The sequence below is a fragment of the Mus musculus genome, chromosome 16, assembly GCF_000001635.26.
Source record: "Mus musculus strain C57BL/6J chromosome 16, GRCm38.p6 C57BL/6J".
NCBI lineage: Eukaryota > Metazoa > Chordata > Mammalia > Rodentia > Muridae > Mus > Mus musculus.
Genome location: NC_000082.6, coordinates 82,194,771 through 82,203,560, shown reverse-complemented (window position 1 = coordinate 82,203,560; position 8,790 = coordinate 82,194,771).

Genomic DNA, 8,790 nt, shown 5'->3' with positions numbered 1-8,790 from the left:
TTTTAGGGAGTTCAATCCCTAAGCATTTGAGACAAAGTTTAGAAAGGCGGAATATTTACTATACTGTGCACGTATTCAAAGATTTAAAAAATAATAATTGTACAAAAAGATCATTATTTTAAAGTAATTTCTTTTTATTGCTCACGATATGTTAAGATCTTCCCTGTAGGACATTAATATATGTTTAGTGTTTTTGTTAGATTGCCTGAGGCTGCCCAGCACCTGACACATGCAGACCAATGGAAGTCAAAGAGCCAAACATAAACACATATAAGTATAGTTATTTAATATAGAAAAGGATTTCAAAAGAAAATGCTAGGTAGCAGACACCATCTTCAACAAATTGTTCTGGAAATACTGGTTGTGCACAGGTAGAAGATTGAAATTACAGCTATATGTATTGTCTACCAAAAAATCTATCTATAAATGGATCAAGGAATGTGAGATGTTTAATACTAAAACCTATAGAAGAAAACTTAACCAATGTCCTACAATACATAGGCATATGAAAAGGCTCTCAGAGTAAGAAATATTTAACCAGTAGGTAAGGCCAATGATTGAGGAGTGCGGATTCATAACATTTTACACAACTTTTGCTCAGCTGAAGCAACAGTCAAATGAATATGAAACCTAAGGATGGGAGAGAAATTTTTCCTAATATACACCTCTCAGAGGATTACCATCCAGAACATAGAGATAATTAAAATAATCTGATAAAATGATTCACTAAGCGTACTATGTAATTGAACAAACAAATCTTTTATTTTTATTTTATTTTTTTTTATTATATATTTTCTTTATTTACATTTCAAATGTTATTCCCTTTCCTGGATTCCTGTCTGAAAACTCCCTACCCCATAACCCTGCCCCCTGGTCACCAATATCCCTACCCCTGCTTCCTCTCCCTAGTATTCCACTACACTGGAGCTTAGAGCCTGTACAGGACCAAGGGCCTCTCCTCCCACTGATGACTGACAAGGCTAACCTCTGCTACATATGCAGCAGGAGCCATGAGTCCCACCATGTGTACTCTTTGGTTGGTGGTTTAGTCTCTGGGAACTCTGTGTGTTACTGATTAGTTCATATTGTTGTTTCTCCTATGAGGCTGCAAACCCCTTCATCTCCTTGGGTCCTTTCTCTAGCTCCTCCATTAGGGATCCTGTGCTCAGTCCAATGGTTGGCTGTGAGCATCCACCTCTGTATTTGTCAGGCACTGGTAGAGCATCTCAGAAGACAGCTATATCAGGCTTCTGTCAGCAAGCACTTGTTGGCATCCACAATGGTGTCTGGGTTTGATGGCTGTATATGGGATGGATCCCCAGGTGGGGCAGTCTCTGGATGGTCATTCCTTCAGTCTGTGATCCACAATTTGTCTCTTGTACAGAGAAATCTTAAAAGAAGTTTTAAAAAAAGGCAAAGGCAAAGAAATAGTTTCTAAATGTTCAATGCCCTCATCTATTAGCAAAATGCAAATCAAAACAACTTTGACATTTTATCTTATCCCAGCCAGAATGCTGGAGCGAAACAAGAAAACCAACAGAAAATGCTAGAAAAGGTATGAAGAAAGGAAATTACCTTTCACTCTTTGTGTGATGATAAACTGGTCTAGCCACTCTGAAAACCCATGATAAATATCTTCAGAACAATAAAAACAAATCTATTATTTGGCCTAACTGTACCACTGCCACAGACTGGGCTCAGTTGCCCCCCCTCAGTCCATGGGAATCAGAGTCTTGGACAGATGGGCATAGAGTTGGAGAGAATTGATAGGTGATGCAGACATGAGAGAGTGTGTTGGATCTGAATGTAATGTCAAATTAAGCATCAAACTTTTTATACAGAAGAAAATGGGAAAGTTAGGTGACACACTGGCAAGGTACAATTGAGGTTACCGGATGCTTAATGACTCTTACACAAAACAGAGGAATGTAAACACAAAGGCTGTCAGGAACTGGGCAATAAAACACCTGAGACAAAGTCAGCTCTATCTAAGGTCAGCTATAGTCTTAGAAGCCAGGTGTGAGGTCTTTGCACAAAGGCTTTCACACCCAAATCATGGTTCTAATTAGGGAGTTCTGCTCTAGCTAACTTTCTCATGAATAGTGCAATACTCTAAAACCACAGCCTGATCTACTTCCTAAACCATTGCAAATTCCTGTATATGGGAGCAACTTGGCTTTTATTCTAAGTGGGGGGGGGGGGGACTTTCTACTAAAAAAGTAATATAGTCTGCTATAATAAGAACTCTAATCTTATTTTGCTAAGCTTGCCCTGAGATTTCTAACTCTATGTAGTAGATAGTAATACCTGATTTCTTTCATTATCTTTCTAACAATACTAGATGCAATTCTGATTGTCACTGAATGGGCAACATTCTCACTGAATTCCAAGCCCGGGTTTGGCTCAAGGTCTCCCTAGGGCATTGGTGAAGGCCAGGAAGCAAAGTTCAATTTTGCTTAGGTATTTGGCAAGTCATTGCTTAGAGGTACCTATAACAAAACAATACTGAAAGGAAGCACACAGATCCATTCGGAAGGACAAAATTGGAGCATACATGCTATGGGATGCCACAGTTCCAGGAGACTAAGTTTCCTTGAAACTCTTTGCCTCAGGACTGTTTCCAGGTTCCTAAACCTGTCAAACAAATCACTATTGGAGTAGATGTAGCATAACACTTCTTGCAGATTCCAAAAGGAATTCAGTCTACTCTGCAGATAATTTCTCAGTCATGTTCATTGATTTTCTGTTCACAATGTGCAGGATTTAAGTACAACTATAATTTCCTTCAACCACCCTTCACTTGGAGAGTGAGCATGCAGTATGTATACAGTATGTGAATGAAGTCATTCACTTCCCAGAAGACAAATATAGCATGTTCTTTCTCATCTCTGTTAAATTATCCAGATATGAATGCATAAGCTATGCAATTGCAGAAACCAGGAAAGTAATGTCTATGAAGGTAGGGAGTAATAGAGAAGGAAAAAATAAGGTAAAGTAATTTTAAATAGTGGATAGTCATAATGAAGATGACTTTAATTAGGGATAGGGGTAAGAGATTAGTACCAAAGAATGAAGGTAATGAATAAAATATTCACTAAATGGTCTATATAACCATTCAGTGGTTACAGCAAGGGTGATTAAAAAGTCATAGAGAAATATATTATTATCTCCCAACTTAAATGATAATACTTATGAGTCTGCATGTAAACCTACATATATAATTTAAGTGAAATTTGCCCACCTGGTTGGGTAACTTCCCCTGCACAATTTACAGATTATCTATGAACACTTCAACATCAGATATGTGAATCCTTCTAGTATTTGTGAACCTGTCAGTGTTCAGAGCTTTGATGACCTCACAGCTTGCCTGCATGGAATCTGTTTGGGCCTTTTGAAACCTCTCATCTATGTTCTTCTAGGTTGTAGAGAGACAAAACACCAAACTTAATTAAAATCCAAATATTTTCCCCAAATTGAAAAAAAAAAAGATTAAGAGTAAGATGACCGTGCATAAACATAAACAAAGATGATAATTTTAACTGTTCCTTGCAAGCAAACATATAAATAGAAGTAATATCTAGCTGTTCCTTCTTCTCTAGCATTATTACCTGTCCCAGAACTCTTCATGTCTAAAACGCTTTTGATAGTTACATATTTCCTTTCTTATTTTTTTAATAGCATAGCACTTCAGTTATATACATGGCCTTGAATCAGCACCCAACTATCAGAAAATTTTCTACCAGAGTTTCTTTACATTATGTCGATTTCTTCTTCCTATAGGCCTTGCTATTTAGAAATGCTGCCAGTTTACACATATGAATTCCCTGCCAATGTCCAGCAAGGAAAACATTGCTGATGGGCCATTTATTAAACAAGGCATTTGTACTATACATGAGCATGTTTTCTATTTCAAGCAGAGCTACATGGCAACACTATGAATTAGTTTCTTTGAATTATCTGAAAAAGTGACCTATTTTCAAAGTGACCCACATCAAAGAACAATTGCACAAAATATGGAAATAATTAATATAGTTAAAACCACTAGCATTTGCCTACTTAGAATGTGCAATAAAAAAAATCAAGAAAATTCTGTGTAAGAGTAGCTAAGCATAGTTAGAATAATGGAAACAATCACCTAGGCTTTTTGTGAAACAAAGATGACGAAAAAAATGCACACAAAGCAATTAGCTATTTGTGAGTGTGCATGTGAATATAAATTAAATGTAAACCCTACATAAGTGAAGACACAGTTGGTTCAATTTATGTCAGTGGCGCTCCTGGGTTTGTATTAACTTCTCATTTCCTCTCACTTCCTCGCTGCCGCTGGTTTTCATGGGTGGTTTATAATTCATCATTACATCCAGTGAAGCATGTGGCTCCTTCTACATGTTCAAAATAAAATGCATGGTCTGAGACTACAGAACTAAATATGGCCCTTTCCTCACAATCAGGGTATTATTTTCACCAATCTCTTGGAGGCTTCAGCCTCAACAACTTTTACAGATCATCAGCACTGTCAAATGGATTTAGGAAGTCAGTTAAAAGGGCCTAGGCAGCTGCAACAGTAAAGAATGAGAGCTTGCTGGTTTTAACTGTTAAATGCAGGATAGTTTGGTAGTGAGACAATTGGTAAGTGACATATTCATTATTTTCATATAAGTCTAGTTTAAGTGGTGCACAGAGAAGAAATATTCTACCTTCTTTTTAGTTCAACCAGCATGGAAACTTGTTTTTGAAAAGAATGAAGATTTTATATTGAGTGTACAAACAATAAAACTCAATTTCTTGAACTCAAGTTTACATACACACACACCCATGCAAATGCACACACACACACACACACACACACACACACACTCACATGGAGACAATAAAGACAATGGAAAAGAATACCAAACAAACTCTAACATGAACAGAAGACCTGAAGCAGTAACAGTTTGAAGTAAAACAAATCACAAATGCAAATATGGAGGGCATTTCCTGTTGGTAACAACAGGCACTTGCATTAAATAGAGTAATTTCAACTGTGTGAGACTAAGAAAGACAAAGCACCACTAATTTCAGAGAGTTTAACACAGATGCAAACATTCAAGTAGTTGAATTAAGTTTTATTGGGAATTTATATTTTATTAGTTTTTTTTTCAAAATCACACAGGCATGTTACCATCAGCTTAACCAAAACATACAACAGACATGCCACCTTCTTCATTAATGCTGCCTGCTATTATAATCATTTCCTTCCTCAAAATCTGAGAATAGTGATCTACACTTTGCCTCTATAGTTTTTTTTTAATCAGTTAATAGTGTCGTGCATGGTCTCTTTAATCAGCCTTTTGTCCTATAGAAAAGTCAATTATGTTATTGATGATATTTTGTTATTGATGTTGCCACAATTCACAAGGTGGAGTACTCCATATTTTTCTCAGAAATTATATATCTTCTATTAAATTGAAGAATTTAGTTTCCAGTAATGAAACATTGTTTTTATTTTTATTTTGAATATTCATTATGTGGAGATTTCTCTCTTTTAAACTAAAGCAAAAATAATCAAAAGTATACATATCGATTCATACCATGTATTGATATATCCACATGGGTTCAGTGCTTAAGCTAGGTAAAACATAATTGTGTTCTCAATGATGCATTGCGCATAGGAAAAAAAATCATTCAAACATCTTTATTCTACCTTTTAAAGCATACACCACTTTCTTTTTCTCTGTAGCTACACTACTAAAATGTAACAGAACATTACAATTTCTTGCTCTCGTAACTAACATGATTATTTGACTTGATTGAAATTTCCTCACCCTAACCCATCACCTTGATGCCTTCCCTCAACATTTGAGAAACACCACTGTTTTACCAACAGGTATGGAGTCAGAAATTTTAGACTTAGCATAAAAGTGCATGAGTTTCTTCTTTCTGAATGCAACTTAGTTAACTATGTTATTATATTTAGCCTGTGTATGTTGTCAAAGGGCCAGTATTTGATTTACTTATTTTCTTCGATCTGTTAAATATTGATAAATTTCATTTATTGTAATCTATTCCATGTGGAATTATGGCAGACATCTTTGAAATATATTTTCAGAGACCCCTGAATAGGTAATGGTGAACTTCATCTATTTCTTTTCAGAAAAGTTCATGGATACAGATGATAAAAAAAGAATTTTATTCCTTTTAAGACCAACAATGTATAGTTCCCTGTCATCGTAGCCAGTAAAAGCAATCTATAACAATACAGACAAATGTGACATTAATCTTAATAATCCTTGCACTTGGTTCATTTCCACATCAGGAGACAATCTTCATGGGTTAATGCACAATGTCAGCATTTAATAGGAGATGGTCTGATTAACTAGGTCTGATTAACTAAAAACACCCCACTGTGGAGCAGAGGAGATTGCAAATGATTGGATTGTTAAATAGTGTAGCTTCCATTTGTCAGAAAATAGTAGGTGAAATCTCACTGTTTATAGGTAGTAGATATTCTTAAATCAAGTAATCTCAAGGAGATGTACTATTTTCTTCTTAATAAACTCTCAGAAGGAATATGAAGGTTAATCTCTCCATGGAATTATATGATAAATATTTACTTTGGGCAAAAAAGGCCATAGTTTCAAATAATTCTATTCCTAAACAAGTAAAATTCTTCTCTGTCCATGTTAAAAGTTTGACATATAGCTCTACCTCTTGCTTTAGGAACGCAAGGCCATGTTGATAATGTTAACATTAGAACCTCAGATTGTGCTCTCATTAGCAAACATATCCTTTGAATGAATTTACTCAAGGCGAAGAAGTAGAGTCCTTATCAATTATGATCAATACCTCTTCAGAAGCTGGCCTCATGAAAAATGATGTATATGAGGAGGGTGACATATGATTATACAGGCAAAGGTAGGATGGCTCTATTAACTGCTAAAAGGTCAACAGTTAACAAACTACTGGGAACTTGGAAGACAAAGGCCAAATCCTAGTGCACTACAAGGTTGTATAGACTTAAATTCTTATTTCTAGCCTCCAGCATTATGATAAAATAATCTATCTTTGTTTTTAATTAAAAAAAAAGAACATGTTTGTTAAACAGTTTGAAAACTGATGCATAACAATGCAAGTAAATGTAATTATATATTTTATAGTTTACCAGTTTACTGTTTTGAAAATTGTGTTTCTGCTACCAAATAACGGGAAGATGAGAAGGTATGGTAAGGTAACTTTTCATATTTGTAACACCTGCCCCTTTGTGTTTAATGTTTTAATGTCTGGAAATAAGTTATATATTCTTTGTTTTGTTCTAGGTATAAGAAACACACAATAGTTTGGTTGGTTAGTTGTGTGACTGTTAGAATGGTGTTTGACCAAATACTCATCTCTTGACATAGCCATGACTAAATGAGGTTGGAAATATACAAATAGAAGGACAATGAAGGATATGATATGTTATCACAAGAGGAAGTCTTGAATATAATATATGAGAGACCATTTTACTGTTCATTCTTTTGATATCTGAAAAATTTTAAAGTGACATGCCCATATATTTATGGATATACATTATATATTAGTCCAACAATAATACTTAGCCAGCATTCTTCATAGCTTTATGTCTCTGTTTTGAAAACTGAGTGACTTATATTTAATTATGAACTAAGATATTTTAACTGTTAAGAAGTTGTAACATGTATTTAGCAAGGATAAAGATTGTTCAACGTCAATAAATACTAGAAAAAACACTTATAATAGAAAACTGATTCTCACAATAATATATTTGCATAAATCATCAATTTACAGCAGATAATTAGTTGCACAAAAGATTTAATTTCAAAACATTTGTATAAATATATAAACAATGTTATAAATATTGCCAAAGATAGAGTGCACAGGATAACACTAATCTATTTCCTACATGGCTGTAATAAAGTCTATTACCATATATTGATCAAATTTTCTGGTCGTCCAATGTTTCTGTTCTAGTTGTCTGTTTATTGTGTTTTTGTTATGATTTTGTTTTTGTTGTTGTTCTCCTCCTTCTCCTCCTCCTTCTTTGTGGCCTATTTTCTTCTTTAGATGTATTTTAAGAAACAACCATGAGAAATTATTAAATCTTTAAGATCTCATCTTGGATCAGGATATGCTTTCTGTCTCTAAGGAGCTAATTTTGCCCTGGACCAGTCTATTATACAAGCAATTTCTACTTTATAGCAAAATGTCTTTTTATACTTTCAAGCAGGATAAAGAATGTGCTATTAGGTACTTTTATGAAGATTAAGCATGCGGACAGGAAAACAACTTGCTGAATACATAGCAAATGTCTGAGTTTCCTGTTGTCTCTGGACAGAGCCCTTTTGTACATCCTACACACAAACCACACATAGGGATAGAATAAAGATCAGTTGTCGAGGAAATAAATATGAACGTTTTATGGATAGAAACAAGGTAGATTGTAGGTCTCAACCTCAAACTCTAATGCAGTGTTCAAGAAACATAGGCGAGCTGTTAGTGACAGCATGGAGGAAGGGCCTAGCAAGTAGAACATGTTCTTCTTAGAGAAGCAAGATCCATCGAAGAACAAAAGTACCATTGGTTGATTAATGTTGCATACACAGTTTTATGAATTTGGCTTTCATGTCTATAAAGTTTTATAAATGCATTCAGCAAAACAAAGATTAAAATTATCTAAAGATTATGTCTCTACAGCTGTACAGCACCTATACCATCTTTTCCTCGTCATTATTCCATAAATAATGCATTACATTGGATTTAAGTTCAATATAATATCTAGAGGGGAATGTG